At 44.9% G+C, this 27,040-nt stretch overlaps 1 protein-coding gene across 1 annotated transcript in view; it reads right to left on the bottom strand.

Annotated features, from left to right (window-relative positions):
• Positions 1–27,040, bottom strand: part of PHEX (phosphate regulating endopeptidase X-linked) — a 433,913-nt gene that overhangs the window by 315,713 nt on the left and 91,160 nt on the right. The gene's annotated exons all lie outside the window — the stretch shown is intronic.

Here is a 27,040-nt window from a genome sequence, read left to right as displayed (position 1 = left end):
GCACTGTTCTGCGCACTACACCCTCGTACGCTCTACCCCAGTGTGACTTTGTTCAAGAACATTTCCATCTTGCACAACTTTTCATTTCTGCCATTGCTGTTTGGCAGTGTTTACTTGATGTGTTATAAATTGCCATGTGTTTGTGACTTTGCTCTGTTGCTTAGTAACCAGCCAGCTCGCTGAAGCCTTTGACATAAACGTCTGACAACAACACTGTTAGCTGTGAGGTGGTCAGAATTGATTGCAATGAGTGCAAATGAATGTTATTGAGGTTAATAATACTATCAGAACAAAAAATGGCCCAAATTATGTGATTTTAGATTTTTTGACAATTTTTAGAGTCCAGATCCAAAACCAAAACCAGATAAGGAATTAGAACAAAAACCAGCAAAAATGGTCTGGAGCACATCACTAGTTTCTGAACATGTAATGGGTAGCAGGACAGGTTTGCTGGGACAGTGGTAAAAGCAGGTAAATGGAAAGATCTGTCTGAAGCTAAAGGGGATACTTTCATCTCCCCCTATGGGGGGTATTCAATTCTTGACGGAAACTGCCGTCTTGTTGGAAAGACGTCAGTTTCTGACAGGTTTAGGTCGGAAGGGGTTCCGGCCTATTCAATGCCCCTTGTTTTTTTCCAAGTCGGGAATTCCCGACTTGTCGGAAAACACATGGATTGTCATAATCTATGTATTCTGTCTGAAGCACGGCCAGACCCAACAGGTTTTAGCCCCGATTCCGACAATGTCAATCCGACTTTAAAAAAAAAGTTGGTTTGGCATTGTCGGGAACTGGCCAAACCTGTCGTGTTTGGCCGGGCATTGAATACTCACATGTCGGATCCTTTCAGTCGGAAAGGATTCGACATGAATTGAATACACCCCTAAGTCACTCTACACAGTAACAAAATGGTACTGCACAAGTGCTGGACTATCTACGGCTGCCATCTTAGTAAGGGAATTAAGCTTCCCTGGAGGAACTAACTTGGAGAGCGTGCAGTAGGGCACTCCTATACCAATATTTTTGTGGTACATTTTGTGCTGGTACTTTAAATGCCAATTTAATAATCCACAATGTGTACATTTCTGAATTGTCTGCAAGTAATTCAAAGGGAAAGGGATAAAGGGACTACTGCACTAGGTAAAACACACAGGAAGATGATTGAATGAACCCTGTATATAGTATATATTTATATTTCAAATGAGTTTCGGGAGTGCTGCCACAGACAATGCTGTTGCCCACATATCATATAGTTCTAGAGACAGAAAAGTGTCTTTTATAGGCGCACAACAAAGAAAAGTATTAAGATATAACTTTTAATAGTTGTATTTAAAATTACCTGTCCTTTGTGAAATTGTTAAAAACGTAAATCATAAGAGTGTGAATAAAGAGTGAAAAATTTTTTAAAAACCCACGCTCTCCATGTGTGTATATTTATTTTGCTCACATATATAAATTCTTCAATAAAGTCAATCATATATCTAAAAAATGTCTCATGTGTCAAAGGTTATTAAGATAATAAATTGAATAGGCTGCACAATCCTATTGAAGTAATAATACAGTATTATTCGTCTGGTGTGGTTATCTGATAATATACAGTGTCAGTAACAGCTACTGTTACTATTTTTGGATTTTGGTTACCAGAAATGTATTCATATGTAACAAGTTTACTATAGAAAAGGTAATGCAGCTTGTATCAGTATTTCTGAATTAATAGTGCAAAGAATAGACAGTGATAGAGTCAGTTCAGTCAGATGAATAATTTTATCTGGACAGATCCCACTTCTTAATATGAATATACAGTTAATTATTTGAGTAAGCACTCTGCACTCTAGCTGCTGGTTGGCACACCTTGAGTTATATGATCTGCTGTGTTGTTGGGCAAAGATGGAACAATTATATAGAGAATGGTATTGCTATTATCTGCCTACTGCATTATCATAATTTGTTCTTTATTCAGTCCAATTAGTGTATTGACTGACAGTAATGGCTTTGGATAGACCTGTTTCTTGTTTGGCAGTTAGTTTGTGGGAAATGCCGCACTATTCAAATTGTATAATGTCACTGGCTGGCAATCCCAATTATGCTCATAGGTATTAATTTTGAATTATAAATGCTGCACTATTGTTTATTAACTTATTGGCTGGCAAGTCAGGTACAGTAGTGGTTACTAAGTATTCTAACCGCTACCTGGGTTGATATAAATCCCATTCTAAGCCCTACTGTGTCTATTTAGAACACAGACACACACTGTATTATGCCCTTAATGCCCTACAGTCCTAACATGGGTAATGTCGTGCTATATTTGGTGCAGCTACATCAGATATAAATGTTCAATCCATATAGTGGTGGTGATCTGTCATTGCTCTGCTGAATTACTGTTCCGTTTAGGTCAGACTCTCTACACTTATTGCCACCAATGTTGTACTTCAATAGTGTATTCTGTGTAGGTCCCTATACCCACTGTAAGTCATCTGTTAGTGTACCCTAATAACAAAAATTAGTGATCACCTGTTAATCTGTATGGGGTTAAATTAGTGATGGAATTAAAATTATAGCGTTTTAATGAAATAGTATTGCCACTAACAATGTAACTGGATTATATGGATTCTGTTAATGCAGATCTCCACTTTAATCACTTCATCGATTGATGTATCCTAACAATAGAGCTATACGGTTTCAAAACGATCAGCCAGGTAGCTGCAGTGCATGTCACATATATCGTGGCTTAACTGGTATATACTATCTATAAATGGGTATGGTATGCGTGACCGGCGGTCAGAATACCAACACCGGGACCCCAGCTCTAGTGGACTTGCTGCGCTTGCCACGCTGTGGGCTCGGTGGTAACCTGCGGTCGCCACGGGTTCTATTTCCACTCTATGGGTGTCGTGGACACCCACTAGAGGGAATAGTCCCTGTTGGTCGGCATGCCGACTGTTGGGATTGTGAGGGGGCGGAATGTAAGGGGAGGTTATGTGACCGTCAGTTTCCTGACCACTGATCACATAACTACATGGTAAGTGAGGATTAATTTGATTACCATAAATGAAACAGTAAATTGCAGTCATTAACCCTGGAGAGCTGTTACAGTTCAGTCTGCAGTGGCTTGATTACACAAGATGTGTTGCTGCCAACATCTACTGTAGTTAGTTTGTCCTAACAGCAAAAGTGCCTGGTTTGGTACCGGTCAGTCAGGTAGCTGTGGTGTGTATGGCACAGATCGCGGCTTCAATAATACATACTATCTTTGTATGGTTAATGAAGGTTGATTCTGTTGCCTTCAATGAAACACTATGGGCGGTATTCAAATAATATATCACGCCCAATCTCCTTTCTAAAGTGATCCCAGTTATTGCGCATATTGTGCCCATAGTAATCAGGATTAGCTGCGTGAAGGGTTGGGCGTCCTCGCTACCCCAGGGGGGTAGCTGAAATGATTATACCACGCCCGTCAGCAGAAATAGAACAGGTGTGGAAGGAGGTGAAAAGAATTGAATACCGCTCTATGAATAACAGTCATTAACCTGAATGTCTGTTAAATTATGTCTACCGTATACAGCTGCTTGTGGATTAGAGATACCCAATATGTACTGGTTCCTAATTACAGCAATGGTCGTCTGCCATGTGTAGTAGGGGACACTGCCTAAAATACAACTGACTAATGTCACATTTCTGATCTGGGACACATGTATTATTTAAACAGTATTATTAGTTTGCAATACACATGGGAAGCATGAAAATGCTGACGCGTATTTCACAAATCGTTTTTATAAGGCTGGACCTGATTGTATCCATCGGCCAGATTACAAGGGTAAGTGTGACCAATTATTTTCCCAAATCATGGTCATGTGGTATATAGATCCAATTAGGATAGAAAAATCAATGTGACCAATTGTTTTCTAAATAATGGTCATGTGATCCCTGTGTTACGTACCGCCGTCGTGGCCATCGCTTAGCGACAGGAACACCGTGTCATTAGCTGGCTGCTTCAGGATACTGATCAGTCCTGGAGTGATAAAGTTTGCATCACTGTGTCAGGTGCTGTAATCATGCAGGCTGAGTTCTCTGTGCATGGCAGCACTCAGCTCCCTATAAATAGGATTTCTTTTTGCTCAGTCAGTTCTGGTGATAGCTTCATGTAGGCTGTGTCATTCAACCTGGGAAACTACTTGAAAGACTCAGTTAAGAACTCTGGAAAGACTTCGTCTGGCATAGGCGGATCCAGGGGGAGGTGCACTCGAGCCCGTGACGCCCCCCCCCCCCCCCCCCCCCGCCACCCCTGTAGTTTCTGACTACTTTTTTTTTTACAAAAGGAGAACAGTGGCAGCATTACTGCTATTTCCGTCAGTCAGATTTGATAAAAGAGCCGGCAGGCACAAGACCCTCTGCAGCTCTAACAGCAAGTTAGTGTGGTAACCAATGCTGCTCACACCGCAGCCTACCTCCCCCACTGCCAGCCGGTCAGAGTCCAGCCCAGGCGTGGGTTCAAATGTCAGCATCGAGTAAGACTGTTACTTATAATGGCGCAGAAGGCTTCATTAGCCCTCACTGCGCCGCACAGTTTCCCAGCGCTTCCTCCTCCACTCTCTTTACCACCATGCTAGGTGCAGTCAAACTCAGCCTCAGCTTTGAGAAGGCGGCCCGTGTGATTGTGACAGGGGTGTCCTGCAGAAGTCTTATGCTGTTGTTGGCGATCCAGCTGGCTGCTTCTGCTAATCAAAGATGGGCAGTTCGTGTCCTGCAGTCTGAGTCTCAGAGCAGTGCCCAAAACAAGGTATGCTGCACCTGCCACCACCAACTAAAAACTTTAATAATTAAATTGTGCTGGAGTGCCTTCCAGGCTCCCATACCTAATGGAACAGGTGACCAACATTTCAAGGCCCAATCAGCCTTTTCATCGGGGTGTAACATTGGCAATAAACCAGGTTGTGCTCCTACAGCCAATCATTACCTGTTGGCGTATTCTGTGAGACCAAGCCTCCTGTGATACCACACTCCTTATCTGGGAGCATGTAAATATAACTATTACCGTTCCCCTATCATGGTGCCCCCCCATTCATTTTCTTCTGGATCCGCCCCTGCCGTCTTGCATCCTCTAGGGGAATCTTGTCGATTTATAGCTCCAAGAAGGTCCTATCCTGATTCAGTCAGATAAGATTCCAAAGCTAATCTTGGGAGAAAGATTCAAATTTGTTTCTGTGCTTGTATGAAAGATTCTACTAGGCAAACTTTGGGAAGGTATGTTCTTGCCTAAGCTGCTGGTGGATTCTGTCGTATTAACAGCTTCAGAAAGGTCCAGTGGATTCTAGTCCAGAAGGTCCCTTTTATTCTCGGGTAGAAAGACTCATACCTGCCGCTTCTGTGGTGAAAGATTCCATTTGGAAGGATTCTGGGAAGACCTTATGCTGCGTGTCCATTGGAGGATCCTGTCATTACTATCTCCAGGAAGGTCCAATTGATTCCTGTTCAGGGAGATTCTCAGAACACCCGATGGAAAGATTCATAATAGTTCCAGTCCGTGTTTTGTCCAGATCACTCGTGTCCATGTCATCCGTGTCTGTCCTGGGATTTCTATCGCCAGTCTTGTTATATCTGTACCGGCCATTGACTGTGATTCCGTGACTGGGCTTAGTCCTTCTGGCATATATCCTATTTACCACCTTGAGGGTAATCCTAGTGACTAGTTTTCAGTTGCACATTCAGCAGCTGTATTGTGGTGTTGTTCCTGCAATCTAACACCAACTAGCGGTTCTCTGTTGTATAAGTATCTCCTGCCCAGAGGCAATAAGACCTGGAGGCGGCCTAAGTACCGGTGTGCCTGCTTGCACTATGGGAACAACGGGTCATTGCTATAGGCAGAAGACCCTCCACTGAGGGGCTCTAGTTACTTATCCTGCAGTACAGGGTTCCCTAACACACTAATTCCAATTAGGCATTTGCTATGTATTGTATAGGAGGCCATCGTTCTCCGTCGCATCAAGATCACATGCTGTATTTTAACCTATCAATTTATGCTATATATTATACAATATATAGCAAATGCCTAATTGGATTCAGGGATCACATGACCATTATTTGGGAAAACAATTGGTCAAATTGATTTTTCTATCCTCATTGGATCTATATACCACATGACCATGATTTAGGAATATAATTGGCCAGACTTACCTTTTTAATCTGGCTGATGGACACAATTGTGTCCAGCCTCGAAAAAAGCGATTTGTGAAATGCGCGTCAGCATTTTCATGCTCTCCATCATCATGTGTATTGCAAAATAATAATACTGTTTAAATAATGCATGTGTCCTAGATCAGAAATGTGACATTAGTCAGTTGTATTTTAGGCAGTGTCCCTTACTACACATGGCAGACGACCATTGCCGTAGATAGGAACCAATACATAGCCACAAGTAGCTACATACAGTAGAGATAATTTAACAGCCGTTCAGGTTTATGTTTGATATACAACATAGTGTTTAATTGAAGGCAACAGAATCAACCTTCATTAACCATACAAAGATAGTATGTATTATTGTACCATACTCACTGCAGCTACCTGACTGACCTGTACCAAACTGGACACTTTTGCTGTTAGGACACACTAATACCTCTTTTCCACCTGCAGCACGGGCCGCAGCCGGGAGCCTGACACGCATATTGCCAGGTTGGTGACTGACTACTGACGCGGCAGGGGCGGCGCTGGGAGATCACGTGATCTCCCAGCACCGCCCTTCCATTCACTGTGAACGGGAGCCGTGTCGCCTCGACATGTTCGGGTTCAACTTGGCAAAATACCTGGGTAGGATTCCCGGATCACTTGATCCGGGAATTTGCCGGGGGGCCATTTCCACTACGAAAAACCATGGGTAAATGCATGTCCCCACGCATTTTCCTGTGTTTTTAAAGGTAGTTGAAAAGGGGTATAACTGATAGAGTGAATACAGTGGATGTTGGCAGCAACACATCTTGTGTAATTAAGTCACGGGAGACTGAACTGTCTCCTTTAACATGTCAACCTTTTGATCCTGTTGACCTAATGCATGTCTAGCATTAGTGGTAGACCTATTGACTATTTAGTGCAGATCTAATGTAGATCTTGCAGCTGTACAATTCCTTAAAAATATGAATTAGGCCCATATTGTAGTAATACATACCACACCTACCACTATATGGAGACTGATATTGGCATTGCTACAGTGTGTGAATGTTCTGGAACTGAAATGAATAATAGCAAGTTACTAATGCACAATGCAATTCTAATCTCCTGCATTGTGTTGTAGAGAAAGGTGACAAATCACCATACTGATACAACATGAGAACATGCCTTGCAACAATGGTGTGTTAATCAATTTTATCACAGAGCTTTCATTTAGTAATTTCAGCTCCAGCAATATTCCCATGATTCTGGCAACAACACCCTTTCATAGCCTAACAAAGCAAAACTAAAACTCATAAAAACAAATGAATCCTACTCATAATTAGGTGTGTTATTTCTACTTACACTACTTTACTCATGTCAGTTTAACTGGACAGGTTGGGGCAGGGTAATATTATACCCAGCTCTGTAACAGGGTGATTTTCCACCCTGTGCAGGCCGGTCATGTGATGTCACAATGTCACACCAAGGTGGCGGGGCCACTAACACCAGAAAGAAGAGCACTGTCTTGAGTGACATAAAGATGCTCCAGATGGCTCTATAGGCTGCAGGGTGCGTGCACTCCAGGCAGCTCTACTGACTACAGGCACCCCGCAAACCAAATACAGGTGCCGTGGGGTGGCAACAGCACCACCCACAGGGCTCTGGGTCCGGCACCACTCGCACAACACTAGTTATGGTCCTGATTGTATCTCATTTCTTTACCTGAAATGTTTGAATGTGCAATATGATGGTGTCCACTGACATTAACATAAAGATGGCAGATGTTATATGTAGTGTTTTATCGAATCAGATCTAATTCTGGTCTCCTATTTCCCTACCTGCTCATTTGGGATGCCGTACACTCAAGCCCCAGACTGGGAATGTTGCTTGCACTTGTCAAGGACTTCAGTAAGTATCCCTGACAGGTTGCACTCTAACTATGTTCAGAGTGCAGTAATTGGAATACTTGGATGGTACCACACTTCTTTTCTGCCACCACCGATAGGGATCATCCAAGTCTCTGCTGAAAAGCTAACTAGTAAACTAAATGTGGGACCATCCCAGTACTGCCCAAGTCAGGTAATAGCATTTTTCTGCTGACAAAGTTACTATGATTGAATGTACATTTAAACTGGATTTCCTGGTCCCAAGATGTCCTCAGAGATATATATTCTAAGGAACGTGTATATGATCCCTGCAGGGCATCCGCCTGGGAGTCATGCTGGAATTGACATTCTAATGCTCTGTGTGAGATTTACCTACCATCAAAATTACATAATAAAAGGCATTCCAGGTCACCTGCCCTCTGACTTCCGCAGCAAGATCTGCATCCATATACTCACATGCTGGGGGCCGAACAGCACAGGGCAAGGCCGCCCATCATGTGCGTTGCGCCGCTCCGTGATGCATTTGCAATTTAATTGTAAATGCATCGATTAGAGGACAACCTCTGCCTGCGCTGACAGGCGGCCTGGCACCATATTTTTGTCTCACATCGTCCCGCAGCCATTCCAAAAATGGTCCGGACACGCCTGCGTTATCCGGACCATGCCCACCAAATGCTGTGTTGATGCCCTCTGATGGTCGCCACTGTTAATCACTATGTGATCGCATCCTTCCATGATGCAATCACATAGTGAAGGGTCACGCACCCGCACTATGGCCGGTGTGTGTGTGCAGACCCTATGGACGTGGCCGCTGCAGGCGAACACAGCGGCTGCGTCCATCTCTGAATAACCCCCTTAGAGTCACAGAAACCAATTAATCTAGGATGTTTAATTAACAATCTAGTATCAAATGAAAACTATAACTCACAATGTATGTCCTACTATCTATATTTCTCTACAGCATTGATCACAGTATTAGAAAAAAAATTTATGATCCTGCACCAGGTTATCACTCAATGCACATTACTGGTGGTGGCAGCGCCAGCATATTTTATAAATATCACTCTTGGTTTGGGAACAAGATAAAACATTATGATATAAACCAGGGCAAGCTGAACTGTCTCCTATTTCCTTTACTGATATAACGTCTGTGTTAAGGCAAAAATTATTTTAAATCTGCTGTAGACTATGTACACCTAATAGCTGACTTAGAGGCCTATTTAATTAATATTTGTGTAATGTCCTCCAAAAACTCCAGTTTTATGAGGGGTACCCACAAATACTAAAGGGCCCTACACATTAGGCGATATACCATCGAGGTGCCAGATGGCCGATATGACCGACGGGCGACCCGGCGGCGGGGAAGGGAGTGACCCACCCATATTAGCATGCATTGCTATGGGGCCGGGTGATGAAGGGCATCACCCGGCCCCGTAGCAATGCATGCAAATATGGACGAGATTGTCCATATTGGCTTGCATGCATAAGCGAGCCGGCACCAATGATGAATGAGCACAGGGCCATGCATCGTTCATTGTTGGTGCCTACACACTGAAAGATATGAACGATCTCTTGTTCATAAATGAACGAGAACGTTCATATCTTTCAGTGATATCACCTAATGTGTAGGGCCTATAAGTAGTCCTCAAATGTACTGTATATATGGGAGGCCATGACTGATTTTTGAGATATCTGCTGCAAACCCCCATTTTTTACTGCAAAAGCAGCCCCATAAAACATGTGGGGGTGGCTTATCTGTTGAATTTACCAAGCATCCCTGAGCTTGGCCGTGGTGGCTAACGCCATCTCCAGATGGAGTTAGCTGCTGTAGCGGGAAGCAGTTACAATACCGCTAGTCGGGATCCAGGAGGTCACAATGCCCCGGGATCCTGGCCGCCGGATTTTCATACTGAACCCATTGTAGCCTATGGGCTACAGATAACAAAAGGTACACTCTCCACTCGCACATGCAGGGACTCCTGAAGAAGATCTGATCGCATTGGCATTCTAACACACTGCAGGGAGGGTCATCTATCAGAGCCTCTGTGCCTGTGTGCGTATTTAATACAAAATGGCATTCTTTCATTTCTTATTGCCACAATAAGCAGTGATATGGAATTATAATAATTGAGTCTAGAACCTGATCATTCAGATATATGCCCCTTAACCATATACATAGCACAGATGTAAAGAAAATATTTTCATACTAATGTTTAATACAGTTCCGTTATAGCATAAAGCTGTGCAAAAGTCTATCAGTTACCCTCTTACAGTAATTTCTGATTTAAATCATTCTCTCACTTTGCTATTTATACTATACAGATATAAAGGGAGTTATCAAAATGTAGCATATTAGTGAATCCCAGATGGTTCTCTCTAAAATATGCTACATTCAAGTTTTAATAAGAGTGATATGCTTCAAAATAAGCTGACTCATTTTTGGTATAGATGTAGCTCCATCTGTTTGTAAGTTAATTTATTTATATTTTATGATTTACTGTATATCGAGGAACAGGACACAGGAATTATAGCTATAGTACATGGACAGACGGGATACAGTTAAAATGCCACCGAATGGGATCCTAAATGACAGCACAAGACTGGCATCAAAATCCTCATGGAGGTAGGGATCCCGGCATCAAAATACCGACTCACGGAATTCCGATCTTTATTATAGCGGGAAGCTTCCTGCCACGGGGGGTGGGAGGTTAGGTTTAGGCATTAGAAAGGGGTTAGGGTGCTGGGACGGAAATGTTATGGTTAGGTACCGGGGAGAGGGGTTTAGGGTTAGGCACTTTCAAGGGGAGGTTAGGATTAGGCACAAAGTGGGGAGGATTAGGTTTAGGCAGCGGGGAAGGGAGGGTTAGGGTTAGGCACCACTGGGGAGGGTTAGGGTTAAGCACCCACAAGGGAGGGTTAGGGTAGGGGGCAGGGGCGGCTTACGCTACTTTCTGGGGGGTTGTCGGGATTCTAACCGCCGGCATCCCATCCAATTACATTACAGGGCTATCTGCTTAAAAAATAGTACTCATTTCCTGAACATTGCTAAGGATAGGTATATTTGCCCTAAGGTGTAAATTTGCTAAGTATTATTTTTGTGTTTTTCCGCAATTTTCCATTGATTTAGGAAATCTGATTAACTAAAGAACCTTTGGAAAATCGTATGAAAAATCTGATGTTAGAAACCCATAGATGGCAATAGACTATCAGCATGACAATCAATGTTTTCTAATAGCAATAGAAATCATGTATTTACTAACCATTGGATTTCTTTACCCAATAGAACCCGCACAATTATCTCAGCAGAATACTCAAAAAATATAGACCTGTCTGTGGCAGGCGTATTTGGCCAAACCAATGCAGGCTTCACTATGTAAAAAAGTGTTTAAAATATTCAATAAAAAAAAGAATGCATGGTATCCCCTCCCAAATCCATGACTAGCCCCGGACCGCCGAACCTGGGGTGGTATATGGTGGCAGTGGCGGAACTGGCGAGCGGTGGGCACGGGTGTGACAAAATGCTTTGGGCCCCCATCCCATCCAAGTCCACCCCCTCACCCCTGGAGAGGATCTGGTGAGGGGGACCTGCTCAGGGCCAGAGAAATGGATACCTAGCAACAGTGCCGTAACTAGTCATTTTAGCACTGTGTGCAAGAAACGGCATCGGAGCCCCACCACTGCATGCAAAATGGGGGCAGTGCGCGCCGTAGGTGCGCGCAAAAATACATAGTGGCGTGGCTTCGTGGGGAAGGGGTGTGGCCACAAAATAATACCAATTCATAAAACAGTGCACAGTAGTCTCCATTATTCAAATTACGCCGCACAGTAGCACCACTACACCAGGTAGAGACCCTTTTACCCCTTACGGCGGACAGATTCCTCTTTTTACACATTACGGCAGACAGAGTCCCCTTTTTACACATTACGGCAGACAGCGTCCCCCTTTTTACACATTACGGCAGACAGCGTGCACTTTTTACACATAACGGCAGACAGCATCCCCTTTTTACACATAACGGCAGACAGCGTGCCCTTGTTACACATAGCGGCAGACAGCGTACACTTTTTACACATAATGGCAGACAGAGTGCCCTTGTTAAACATAGCGGCAGACAGCGTACACTTTTTACACATAACGGCAGACAGCGTGCCCTTTTTACGCATAACGGCAGACAGCATCCCCTTTTTACACATTACGGCAGACAGCGTGCCCTTGTTACACATTACGGCAGACAGCGTCCCCCTTTTTACACATTACGGCAGGCAGATTCCCCCTATTTACACATTGCGGCAGGCAGATTCCCCCTTTTTACACATCACGTCAGGCAGATTCCCCTTTTTTACACATTGCGGCAAAGATTCCCCCATTTTACACATTACGGCAGATTCCCCCTTTTTACACATTACATCAGGCAGATTCCCCCTTTTTACACATTACGGCAGGCAGATTCCCCCTTTTTTACACATTGCGGCAGGCAGATTCCCCATTTTTAAACATTGCGGCAGGCAGATTCCCCCTTTTTACACATTACGGCAGACAGTCGAAAGAAAGAAAGAAAGAAAGAAAGAAAGAAAGAAAGAAAGAAAGAAAGAAAGAAAGAAGAATTATACTTACCCTCTCCGCTGGCTCAGGCTCCTCGGTGCAGCTTCTGATGATTCCCGGGCAGGAGAGAAGGAGGAGAAGGGAGGTGGAGGAGGGAGCCGCAGCAGCGCTGTGTTATTGGTGGAGGCGCTGCTGCTGCTGCCCCTCTGCTTCACTATAGGCTGTTCTCGGAAGACAGCCTATAGTGAAGCAGAGGGGCAGCAGCGCCTCCACCAGTAACAAAGCGCTGCTGCGGCTTCCTCCTCCACCTCCCTCCTTTTCCTTTTCCCCCGTGGCCGCTGCAGTGCGCTCCTCTCCTCTCCGGGCGGCTGTGTGCAGCGGGCAGCGGTTGCCCGCAGCACACAGCGGCATGTAATGAGTCAGTTTTGACTCATTACATGCTTTGGGCCCCTGGACAGAGGCGGGCCCCAGTGCAACGCACTGGTTGCACTGGCGGTAATTCCGCCTCTGTATGGTGGGCTTCCCCCTATTTTTCAGAAACCAGCACTTGAGTAAACCAGCCTGGGGAATAACGCTATAGCAGGGATACACACACCATGGTGCCGCCCCCCCACCCAATCCCATGCCATAGCATTAACCAACCCCCAAACCGGTCAGCCCAGAACTGGATTCCCCCAGAGAGACTGGATCCTCCTAAAAAATCGTGTGCCCCCTCCAACGCACTCCAAGCCCTAGGCTGAAAGCTAAAAACATAAATGCACAGGCATTTAATTCTGCAAGTGCCTGCCACATACTGAAATCATCATGATACTGGATGGAAAAATGTGTTAGGGAGCTTTAATATGGACTCTTACTGCACTGGATTCTGATAGCAGGCAGCTGCACTAACGAGCACTGATGACAAATTAATTTCATGTATGTGTGGATTAGCTACTTATACTGATACCAAGTCCAGCTGATTAGATCATCACAGCAGTACATGGGGACTCATTTTCGAAGCGACCACTATGCTACACTCTACATCCTGAGGATTCTAACACTCTCTGTTTCTTTTAAATACTGTTGGGAATGATCTGTGTACAGTTGTTGGTATTGCACAGTTTTATACGCACACACCAGCGGATAACTCAAACTATGGGGGTGATTCAGACCTGATCGCTGGGCTGCTAAAATTGTTGTCCTGCGATCAAATATTCGCTACACAAGGGGAGTGTATATTCGCTATGCAAGGGTGCGATCGCAAGTGTATGTCAAATCCCTCAGTCAGCGGACAGCTGCAAATCCGTTCGCATCTCACTCACCATTGAATGATTTTTCTACCGTGTGCAGTGTGTGCGCAGGCCAGGACTTACTCCTACAATGCGATGAGAACAGGCTGATCGGATCCGGAGCTGACGTCACATACCCTCCCCGAAAACGCTTGGGAACGCCTGCGTTTTCCCTGACACTCCCAGAAAACGGTCAGTTACCACCTACAAACGGCCTTTTCTTGTCAATCAGCACGCGAATGGCTATGTGAATGAAATTTTTGCACCAGCCTGTCACTGACCGGCGATGACTGTTGTTGTTGGCCGACGCACGTGCGCATTGTGGTGCATATGCATGCGCAGTCTATTGCTGATCGTCTGCTGTGCGAAAATGCACAGCAGTGATCAGGTCTGAATCACCCCCTATGAACGGGATGGTTTTGGAATATCGGCGGCCCGGGATCCTGAAGGTCAGAATACCTACACTGGGACCCCGGCCGCCAAAATGCCGGCAGCAGGGCGAGCGCTAGAAAGCCCATGCAGGCTCACTGCACTTGTCACGATGCAGGCTTGGTGACTTGCCACAGGTTCTAGTCCCACTCTATGGGTGTCGTGGACACCCACGAGTGGGAATAGCCCTTGCGCCGCTGCCAGCATTCTCGGCGGTCGGGATCCCGATGTCGGTATTCTGACCGGCGGGGTCCCGCCCACCGGGATATTGACTATGGGGGTAATTCAGAGTTGATCGCAGCAGCAAATTTGTTAGCAGTTGGGCAAAACCATGTGCACTGCAGGGGGGGCAGATGTAACATGTGCAGAGAGAGTTAGATTTGGGTGGGTCATTTTGTTTCTGTGCAGGGTAAATACTGGCTGCTTTATTTTTACACTGCAATTTAGATTTCAAACTGAACACACCCCACCCAAATCTAATCTCTCTCTGCACATGTTACATATGCCCCCCCCCCCTCAGTGCACATGGTTTTGCCCAACTGCTAACAAATTTGCTGCTGCGATCAGCTCTGAATTACCCCCTATATCCCCTTTGAACAGACCAGTGTTCATAGATCAGTGGATCTTAGTTAATTTACCCCATACTCACTATTTTCAGACAGCACTGCTTCTACACTTTAAATTCCCTGTCCTATTATAAATAAGCATCTCCTATTCAGAGCAATAGTTTATTGAGTAACGCCATTTACATGGAAGCCTTTTGTGTAAATGGTTGTCCTATGGGTTATCGGAGCATGATACAGGTTGTACTGTTGCAGAATATTCATCTCTGTTTGACACACTTCAGCAAGTTTTAGCAGCACAAATTGTAATTTCATGTCATTTTATAAACTCAATTATTATAATCTCTATTTAGGTTTCATCTTAAAATTGAGACAGAGTTATAGGCTGAAAATACAAAACCCTGTAAGATTCAATGACCTCATGAATTTCATATCTTTGATTTTTGGATTGCTTTAAAAATTAGCATTTCTTTGGAGAGAAGATGAATCAGCCACAGTGATGCTAAATGAAATACAGCTTCTTCAGGCGAGCCTCAGATAGGCTGTATTACAACTGTGTACATTGCAACCTTCATTTTATTCATATTGTTACACTGATGTTCAGACATATGCAAATCAAATCATAAGGTTATGAAGAACCAAGATTTGCACATTTGCATATCCAATGGGTCTGTGACAAATTCAATTTATTTAAATTAAAAAACGAATATTTAAGCAGCTCAAGAGTACACTACAGAAATTCCAGTGTAGAGCAAATTATCCTCGTCTGCTGCGCAATAAGTAAACAGAAAATATTTATACAACACCAACATCTGTTTCCAGTGTACATGTATTATGTATTACTTTACCTTCCTCTACTCCACCAAGGCACTATTTCTCCCTGCCACGATTAAGACAAATGCCCAAATTCAGCTACAGTATGTATTATATTTGCACATGTTTGGAGGAAAGGGAGAGAGGATTTGCAATCTGACAAAATCCTGCATGGTATTTTAGCTATTTCTTAACTGCTTTTTCTTTTATCAAAGTCAAACCACTCTTTGACATTAAAACATAAATCAAAGGCTGTTCATTACTGAACTGAATAATGTACGTGAATTGTCAGTAATTATAATTAAACCTGAAATTCCCCTCATGTCTTCTTTCATACTCTTGCAGCTTTTAGTCATTTTCTGTCTTACATCATTCTGAGATAGAAGAATGTGTGTTACACTCACTGGCGTATCTATAGCGGTGCACACACTGCACTCATATTCTAATACTCACCTTTCCGAAGTCCAGCGCTGAGCGCTGCTCTTATGGCAAAAATTGCAGCCAAAATGGCCACCGCGCATACGCAGTACCTAAATTGGCCTCCGGAACATGGCGGACGCCATGTTTCCAGAGACCTGTGCATGCGCAATAGACTCCGGCATATTACCAGAGACTACTGCGCCGTGCAGAGGAGGGGACCCACCTGGAGGTGCACCTGGGCCCCCACCTCTGTTAAAGCACCCCTAGTTACACTACATGTATTGCTAAAGTCAATGGACCTAATTGAGATGCAGATGCAAAGCGGCTATTGTATGCAAATCGATCAATGTTTTCTTATTCCGCATGTGGTTGAGCTGCAGTGCGCACGCACATGATGTCAGCAAGGAGGTTAGCCCCCACGTTGTACTGAAAATAACAGGATAAAAGCGATGGGAGATAAACAGCAGTCAATATAATAATGTATCAATCTCTCCTGGGCTAAGTACTGTGTAGCCGTATAGCACTGTGATGCTTCAATAACACAGTGACAGGCTTTGGCATCTACAGCCAAGTAAACAATATGCACCTGCTGCCTTTAAGTCTGGTGACTAAGGTTCTAGTTCAGACCTGATCATAGATGTGCAAGAAAACGCTGTCCTTTATGGATCATCTCATAATTCCTATATGCTGCAGAATTCAGAGCTTTTCTGTCATTTTGAAGAATGCAATTTTCCACTACTTCTGGGTGGGTTATTATAGTATTAAAAAATATAATATTTATTTTAGTCATTGCCAAGACTCCCTCTCTTCCAGATCCTGTAGTGGCTGCACCTCTTGCACTTAGTGGCCACTTTCTCTAATTCCCTTTGGGTCCCTTTTGTTAATATGAAAGAATTTCTGGTCAAATTATTTCTTATTCAAAAAACTATATTAAAAAATTTAGTACAGCATTTACATCACCCATAAAAAAAGAATAAAAAACAATAGAGCTTATCTGTCCATAGCAAAAGTAGAGAATACCGGAGTCTCCCAATGCATTTCGTCTAGCAAAGACTTCATCAAGGGGATGAAGTCTTTGCTAGATGAAACGCTTTGGCAGACTCCTGTATCCTGGGCCATTGTTATGGACTGATAAGCTCTATTGTTTTTTATTATTTTTTATGATTAATAACCTTGCAGTGTTAAAATGGTACACACTATGGCCCTCATTCCGAGTTGTTCGCTCGGTAATTTTCTTCGCATCGCAGCGATTTTCCGCAAACTGCGCATGCGCAATGTTCGCACTGCGACTGCGCCAAGTAAATTTGCTAAGAAGTTTGGTATTTTACTCACGGCATTACAAGGTTTTTTCTTCGTTCTGGTGATCGTAGTGTGATTGACAGGAAGTGGGTGTTTCTGGGCGGAAACTGTCCGTTTTATGGGTGTGTGTAAAAAAACGCTGCCGTTTCTGGAAAAAACGCGGGAGTGGCTGGAGAAACGGGGGAGTGTCTGGCCGAACGCTGGGTGTGTTTGTGACGTCAAACCAGGAACGAAACTGACTGAACTGATAGCAGTGGTAGAGTAAGTATCGAGCTACTCAGAAACTGCAAAGAAATTTCTATTCGCAATTTAGAGAATCTGTCGTTCGCAATTTTGCTAAGCTAAGATTCACTCCCAGTAGGCGGCGGCTTAGCGTGTGCAATGCTGCTAAAAGTAGCTTGCGAGCGAACAACTCGGAATGAGGACCTATGTCTTTGCCATGCTTTTATTTTTCATATACTCAAAGCAACTCATGATTGGTCTTAAGACTGAAGATTTATCATTCAAGATAAGTCAGTCTGAGATATTTTAGTTTTTTTCTCACAAAAAATACACATTGCACTAGTAGGCGCTTGAAAAATTCACTACTACCAAATGTGGCTCACAACCACAATATCACTTGCTTCTAAGCAGCCACTCAGTAATTAGATGAGGGGTGCACTATTACATGTTTAATTTTGTGATTAGATTATACCCTGGGGCTTTGATCTCTATCTTCTTTATATATACACTGCTCAAAAAAATAAAGGGAACACTAAAATAACACATCCTAGATCTGAATGAATGAAATATTCTTATTAAATACTTTGTTCTTTACATAGTTGAATGTGCTGACCACAAAATCACACAAACATTATCAATGGAAATCAAATTTATTAACCCATGGAGGTCTGGATTTGGAGTCACCCTCAAAATTAAAGTGGAAAAACACACTACAGGCTGATCCAACTTTGATGTAATGTCCTTAAAACAAGTCAAAATGAGGCTCAGTAGTGTGTGTGGCCTCCACGTGCCTGCATGATCTCCCTACAATGCTCCTGATGAAGTGGCGGATGGTCTCCTGAGGGATCTCCTCCCAGACCTGGACTAAAGCATCCGCCAACTCCTGGACAGTCTATGGTGCAACGTGGCGTTGGTGGATGGAGCGAGACATGATGTCCCAGATGTGCTCAATTGGATTCAAGTCTGGGGAACGGGCGGGTCAGTCCATAGCATCAATGCCTTCGTCTTGCAGGAACTGCTGACACACTCCAGCCACATGAGGTCTAGCATTGTCTTGCATTAGGAGGAACCCAGGGCCAACCACACCAGCATATGGTCTCACAAGGGGTCTGAGGATCTAATCTCGGTACCTAATGGCAGTCAGGCTACCTCTGGCGAGCACATGGAGGGATGTGCGGCCCCCCAAAGAAATGCCACCCCACACCATTACTGACCCACTGCCAAACCGGTCATGCTGGAGGATGTTGCAGGCAGCAGAACGTTCTCCTTGGCGTCTCCAGACTCTGTCACGTCTGTCACATGTGCTCAGTGAGAACCTGCTTTCATCTGTGAAGAGCACAGGGCGCCAGTGGCGAATTTGCCAATCTTGGTGTTCTCTGGCAAATGCCAAACGTCCTGCACGGTGTTGGGCTGTAAGCACAACCCCCACCTGTGGACATTGGGCCCTCATATCACCCTCATGGAGTCTGTTTCTGATCGTTTCAGTAGACACAAGCACATTTGTGGCTTGCTGGAGGTCAGTTTGCCGGGCTCTGGCAGTGCTCCTCCTGTTCCTCCTTGCACAAAGGCGGAGGTAGCGGTCCTGCTGCTGGGTTGTTGCCCTCCTACGGCCTCCTCCACGTCTCCTGATGTACTGGCCTGTCTCCTGGTAGCGCCTCCATGCTCTGGACACTACGCTGACAGACACAGCAAACCTTCTTGCCACAGCTCGCATTGATGTGCCATCCTGGATGAGCTGCACTACCTGGGCCACTTGTGTGGGTTGTAGACTCTGTCTCATGCTACCACTAGAGTGAAAGCACCGCCAGCTTTCAAAAGTGACCAAAACATCAGCCAGAAAGCATAGCAGCTGGGAAGTGGTCTGTGGTGACCACCTGCAGAACAACTCCTTTAATGGGGGTGTCTTGCTAATTGCCTATAATTCCCACCTGTTGTCTATTCCATTTGCACAACAGCATGTGACATTGATTGTCAATCAGTGTTGCTTCCTAAGTGGACAGTTTGATTTCACAGAAGTGTGATTGACTTGGAGTTACATTGTGTTGTTTAAGTGTTCCCTTTATTTTTTTTGAGCAGTGTATATATATATATATATATATATATATATATATATATAGACAAGTGAAGAAGAACTGCAGCACTCGATGACTTTTCAAATGATGAAGTGTATTAAATAATCACAGCAGTAGTAAGTAGTACTCACTTTGCCAAAGGGGTGTATATGCCCGAAACGTTAGATTTAATGCTGTGATTATTCACTACACTTCATTGTTTGAAAATCTTCAAGTGCTGCAGTTCTTCTTCACTTGTCTGCATTGTCCTTCCTGAGGGCACCGGAGCCCTTTGCTACATAGTGGAGTGCAGGGCTGTTTTTACTATATATAACAGGATTTTGATACCTACCGGTAAATCCTTTTCTCCTAGTCCATAGAGGATGCTGGGGACCACATTAAGACCATGGGGTATAGGCGGTTCCGCAGGAGCCATGGGCACTCTTAAGACTTTTCAATGGGTGTGAACTGGCTCCTCCCTCTATGCCCCTCCTCCAGACCTCAGTTATAGGAACTGTGCCCAGGGAGATGGACATTTCAAGGGAAGGACTTACTTTAATACTAGTGGTGAGATACATACCAACTCACACCCTAAACCATGCCGCACACATGGCATTTAACATAACACACGCCAACAGGCATGAACTAATTGCAGCAACTGAACTAAGATAACACAACTTGTGTAACTCTAATAACTAAAACTGCAGGTAAAGTACGCACTGGGACGGGTGCCCACCATCCTCTACGGACTAGGAGAAAAGGATTTACCGGTAGGTATCAAAATCCTGTTTTCTCATACGTCCTAGAGGATGCTGGGGACCACATCAAGACCATGGGGTTTAAACCAAAGCTCCAGTACGGGCGGGAGAGTGCGGATGACCCTGCAGCACCGATTGACCAAACTTTAGATCCTCATCGGCCAAGGTGTCAAACTTGTAGAACTTTGCAAATGTGTTTGATCCTGACCAAGTAGCTGCTCGACACAGTTGTGATGCCGAGACCCCCGGGGCAGCTGCCCAGGATGAGCCCACCTTCCTAGTGGAGTGGGCCTTTACCGATGTCGGTAACGGCAATCCAGCCGTAGTATGAGCTTGCTGAATCGTATTTCTGATCCAACGTGCAATAGTCTGCTTGGAAGCAGAATACCCAATTTTGTTGTGAGCATACAGGACAAACAGGGCCTCTGTTTTCCGTATACGAGCCGTTCTAGCCACATAGATTTTCAAAGCTCTAACCACATCTAGAGACTTTGATTCAGTGAATGTGTCAGTAACTACTGGCACTACAACAGGTTGGTTTATGTTGAAAGAGGAAACCACCTTCGGAAGCAAATGTTGACGAGTCCTCAACTCTGTCCTATTTTCATGGAAGATCAGGTAAGGGCTCTTGTGAGACAAGGCCCCCAATTCAGACACCCGCCGCGCGGATGCCAATGCCAAAAGCATCACCACTTTCCAAGTGAGAAACCTCAACTCTATCTCTTGTAGAGGCTCAAACCAATCTGATTGAAGGAACTGCAACACCACGTTAAGGTCCCATGGTGCCACTGGAGGCACAAATGGAGGTTGGATGTGCAGAACCCCTTTCACGAAGGTCCGAACCTCTGGAAGAGAGGCCAATTGTTTTTGGAAGAACACTGACAAGGCCGAAATCTGAACCTTGATTGATCCCAATCAGAGGCCTGCTTCCACACCAGCCTGTAGAGAATGGAGGAAACGTCCTAAGTGAAACTCTTCCGTAGGAGCCTTCTTGGATTCACACCAAGACACATATTTTCTCCAAATACGGTGATAATGTTTCGACGTTACCACTTTCCTGGCCTGAATAAGAGTGGGGATGACTTCCTTGGGAATACCCTTCCTTGCTAGGATCCGGCGCTCAACAGCCATGCCGTCAAACATAACCACGGTAAGTCTTGATACACGCACGGCCCCTGCTGCAGCAGGTCCTCGCGAAGAGGAAGAGGCCGAGGATCTTCTATGAGCAACTCCTGAAGATCTGGGTACCAAGCCCTCCTTGGCCAGTCTGGGGCAATGAAGATTGCTCGAACCCTTGTTTTTCTTATGATCCTGAGTACCTTTGGGATCAGCAGAAGTGGAGGGAAGACATACACTGACAGGAAAACCCACTGGATCACTAGTGCATCCACTGCTATTGCTTGAGGGTCTCTCGACCTGGAACTAACGCATCCAGGCCATCGCCAAATAAGGCCTCACCTTTATATGGGAGAGCCTCCATGTTTCTTTTGGAATCTGCATCCGCGTTCCACTGGCTAATCCACAACACCCGCCTAGTTGACACTGCCATGGTAGCGACTTGTGAAGTCAAGAGTCCAATATCCTTCATTGCTTCCAGCATGTAGGCAGCAGCGTCCTTGATATTCCCTAACTTAAGGAGTATCTCATCTTTATCAATCGTGTCAATTTCTGATTACACGCTTTCTGACCATTTTTCAATAGCGCGACTCACCCACGCGCAGGCAGTAGTGGGCCTGAGCAGCGTACCATTGGCTACATAAATGGATTTGAATGTCGTTTCCATTTTACGGTCTGCTGGCTCCTTGAGTAAAGCCGTGCCAGGTGCAGGGAGAATTACCTTCCTTGTCAACCTGGAAAGTGCACTATCTAACACAGGGGGTGATTCACATTTTTTCCTGTCTTCAGCCGGGAAAGGGTAAGCTATCTGAATCCTTTTGGGAATACGAAATTTCTTATCAGGATTCACCCACATCCCTTCAAAGAGAGCATTTAGTTCATGTGAAGGAGGGAATGTGACTTTGGATTTCTCTTCCTTATAAAAATAAGCCTTCTCCTGAGGTACAGGAGTGGTTTCTGTAACCTCTAATACGTCCCTTATAGCCACAATCATATATTGTATACTTTTCGCCAATTTATGATCTATCTCTCTGGAGTCACTATCGTCGACACAAGAATCAGAGTCCGTGTCGGTATCAGTGTTTACAACATTCGCAAATGGTCTCTTATGTGACCCAGAGGGGCCGCCTGCATAAGGAATAACAGAATCCTGAAAAATCACATCTTCCACAGATTTTCTCCAGCATGCAACCTTAGATTCAGACTTATCTTATCTTTGGTTAATCAGATGCATACTGTCACATATCTCTTTCACCCATGCAGGCTCTTGGTGTGCCGGCAGCGTCACCACATTACAAGTGTGTGTCCCTAAAAAGGCTTCCTCCGGGGAGGAACTCCCTGCCTCAGACATGCTTCAGACGTGTACAGCACACTCACAGACACACTGGGACTTATTTGAGGACAGACCCACAGTAAAATCTGTCAGAGGAACACAGTATAGGAGCAGCCAGTTCACAATCCCAGCACCAGTAATGAGTGTAAACGCAGAATGCCCACAGCCAAATAGCGCTTTACTATAAAATTGTACCACAACGCCCTGTGCCCCCCCAAATATCACCCTGTACTTGTCAGAAGTGGAGGAGAGGACCAGCGTGTTCTCTGCAGCCTGAGGAGAGAGAGAAAATGGCGCTGAGCAGTGTGCTGGCTGCCTGAGGAAGAAGCTCCGCTCCCGTAATGGCGCATCCGTACACTCAGTAATCACAGTAATATTTATACTGGCGGGGGTAGGGCTGTGCCAGCGGCACCTTATGCCCCCTTTTAGCCAGTTTTGAGGTATATTTTTGCTGTCCAGGGCGCCCCCCCCCTGCAGTGCCTGTGTGTGTGGGCAGCAATGGCGCGCTGCGCTCCCGCCAGCAGCGCCGGACCTCAGCTGTCACTTACTTGATAGAAGTTCAGTCTCCTCATACTCACCTGTCTTCTGACTTCTGGCTCTGCGAGGGTGGTGACGGCGTGCTGTGGGAGTGAGCATCTAGACACGGCTAGCGTTCAGTACCCTTCAGGAGCTAATGGTGTCCTGTCAGCCAGGAGCAGAGCCATGAAACTCTTTAGGAAGTTGGTTCTGCTCCTGCCCCCTCAGTCCCACGAAGCAGGGAGTCTGTTGCCAGCAGATCTCCCTGAAAATAAAAAACCTGACAAGTCTTTTAAGAGAAACTCAGTAGAGCTCCTCAGAGTGCATCCAGTCTGCCTGGGCACATTTCTAAAACTGAGGTCTGGAGGAGGAGCATAGGGGGAGGAGCCAGTTCACACCCATTGAAAAGTCTTAAGAGTGCCCATGGCTCCTGCGGAACCGCCTATACCCCATGGTCTTGATGTTGTCCCCAGCATCCTCCAGGACGTATGAGAAATAAATATATATATATATATATACAGTAATATATATATATATATATATATATATATATATATATATTACATTATGCAGGCAATCACACAGACACTGTGGATTTGTATTTTTAAATCTTTTATTGTGATGCAAGAATTTTTTTAAAAAAGGGTGTGTAAATACCGATTGGACAATGGATCCAATATAATGTGTTAGAAGCGTCAGTAAGAACAGTCATCTGACGAAGTTGATTACAAAACACGTTAGGGTGTGGTCTCCTGATGTCATCCCAGCTACTCCCGGCTCCCGAATGACTTTCTGGCATGGTCTGACTCACGGCGACTTCCAGAAAGGGGTCAGTGGCGTGGTGTAAGAATCCGGCAGGACGGACGGGGAAAGCCTGGAGGTTTGCCTTTGGGTATTTAACTGCTGAGCCATGTGGTAAGAAGCCCACAATGCTGATTTTAATGGTACTGGGAGCTATATACTGAAATATGTCTTTGTGCTAATACTGCCTCTTTTAAAATAAAATGTTTAATGCACTAATGAGCGCTTTCTCTACAATTTTTAATTAATATATATATATACATATATATTATATATACTGTACATATACATATTCATATAGTAAAAGGAGAGTTACAGTACCATCACTTGCATTAGCAAAACATGCTATCATGCTATGAAAATGTTATTTTATTTCCCTTTCCTCTAAAATGACTTACTTCAGCAATGTCAGCTATACTAAAGTTGAGTTTGTGTCCAAGCTGGGCCCTCTGTGTGGATTTAGTATGACCTCCCCATGTTTAGTACAAGAGCCTAATTAGAATTATGTGAGCTCCCAACGCTTCTAGAGAAAGTCCTCGCTCCACAGCGTCCATCATTTTAATGCATTAATATTCTCAAGTCTATTCATCATCATATATATACTCATATCCCCATCTTCTTCAATCATAGTCAATATTATAATACGGTATTCAACAACCACATGATGCTTCCTGTGTATATTATGCTGCACAGTAGTGACCCGACCCTAGTATATAATAAACCCCATATTTATCATTGTATGCAACTGCCCTAACTATGCGGTCAGCGGTTGACCGAAAGTAACCTCACCGCTGACAGCAAAGTTCCCACCATTGGCTACAATGGAGCGCATAGGCGCTACATTGTATCTGTGCCGTGTTGCTGCCTGACAGACACTACAGGAGCACACAGCCAATCAGGAGAGTGCCACGACGTGGTGCTCCCTGATTGGCTGAAGGGACCCTCTTTGACAGGAGTCAGGGGGGGTCCTGGCAGTCGGGGAAAGGGGTCCCATGTGTAAACATGGGGCCCCTTTCAGTGCGTGGTCGGGTTACCGTTTTATTATTTTGCCAAGTACGTGGATTATACAAAGGTCTGATTCTACACTGGATTATGTCAGTATAATTTTTTTCACAGGTACCCCAAGGATTCTACATGGAGAAGAGGACCGAGCCTCGTGGGAACATAGGTAAGTATGTATGTATGGAGGTGTGCATGTATGTAATAAACTTATACTTTCACGGTGTGTGTGTCCTGTTTTTTGGGGGTATTTTTTTAGTAGTAGTACTACAGGTACCAGCGGGCCAGGTTTTCAACGGCATGCTGGTACTTGTGGTTCTCCAAGTACCAGCTTGCGGGGAAGGCTTGCTGGGACTTGTAGTACTGCTACTAAAAACAATAATCACATTTTTTCACAAGGCTATCAGCCCCCCATCCGCCGCCCTTGGATGGGGGGGACAGCCTCGAGCTTCACCCCTGGCCCTTGGGTGGCTGGAGGGGGGGACCCCTTGATTTAAGGGGTTCCCACTCCTCCAGGGTACCTCGGCCAGGGGTGACTAGTTGGGTATGTAATGCCAGGGCCGCAGGGACCAGTATAAAAGTGTCCCCCCGGCTGTGGCATTATGTACCTGGCTATTGGAGCCTGGTGCTGGTTTCAAAAATACAGGGGACCCCTACGCTTTTTGTCCCCTGTATTTTTGGAACCAGGACCAGGCGCAGAGCCCGGTGCTGGTTGATTAAATATGGGGGAACCCCTGTCATTTTTTCCCCCATATTTTTTCTACCAGGACCGGCTCAAAGAGCCCGAGGCTGGTTGCGCTTAGGAGGGGGGACCCCACGCAATTTTTTTCAGAATTTTTAAGACTTTAATCAACTTTTTAAGGTACACAACCGGCCGGGATTCCTTGTGTTTTGTCAGGCAGTGTTTTACTCATCATTCCCGTAAAACACTGCCTGATATTACGAATCACATCGACATCGGAAAAAACGATTGTGCAAAACCCGGCAGCTTAGTGAATGATCGTATCAGGATTCAAAAAGTTGCAGTAAAATGCACCCGTTACCATTCGAGTTCAAACACCCTTCAAAACGGCCAAAACACGAATCTTTGTAAATATACCCCTAGGTCTCTTTGTCCCATAGCAATGACACCCCTGCTCCAAATATAGTATCGCCCCTGGTTCAGTAGAGGCTGACCAAACTGGACCCCAGTGTGTATGTGAATGAGATTTTAGAATGCAAGCTCCAATTGGGCGGTGAATGATTTCATCACATTTTCTGTATAGCACTGCATAATACGACTATACTATATTAAAAAAATGGTAATAAATGAATAATACAATAGGCTTTTGCTTATACTCCTTTTCCACTGCCTTGAAAAACACAGGTTTTTGGACATGAACACGTATCAACCCAGATTTTGCTCAGTGGAAAAAGGTGCAAAAAAACCCAACAACCCATGTACAGTTACCCAGGAATCCAACCTGTGTAGCAAGCAGGATTGGACATGGGTAGGATCCAGGTAAAGGGCCAGTGTGAACAGGTTACACGGGTCATTTGACCCAGGACCCTTTTACAGCATGCTGAGAGCCCTCTCCAGGACCGCAGTGTCCCGTGGGTGGTCGGGAGGTTGGGGGGCATGGTGAACCTTCCATTAGGGGGCATGGCCTAATGGGACAGAGGCCACGCCCCTGGTGGTCCCAATCTGCCGGTTTTCTTGACCCCGGCAAAAACACACTTCACCTGTGAGCAGTGTAAACAGCGCCACCGAGGGAATATTTCGTGTCAGCGCCACAGTGAAAATAGAGTAAGGTTCTGGGTCTGACTCGGTTTGGAACTGTGTTCCAAATATCTGAGTCAGACCCGGGACTTTGGTGGAAAAGGTGTTTAGCTGTGTTTGCATCTG

This window comes from Pseudophryne corroboree, chromosome 2 (genome assembly GCF_028390025.1).
Source record: "Pseudophryne corroboree isolate aPseCor3 chromosome 2, aPseCor3.hap2, whole genome shotgun sequence".
Classification (NCBI taxonomy): Eukaryota; Metazoa; Chordata; class Amphibia; order Anura; family Myobatrachidae; genus Pseudophryne; species Pseudophryne corroboree.
The sequence above is the reverse complement of the archived record's forward strand: the minus strand, read 5'-3'. Positions and strand labels throughout refer to the sequence as shown.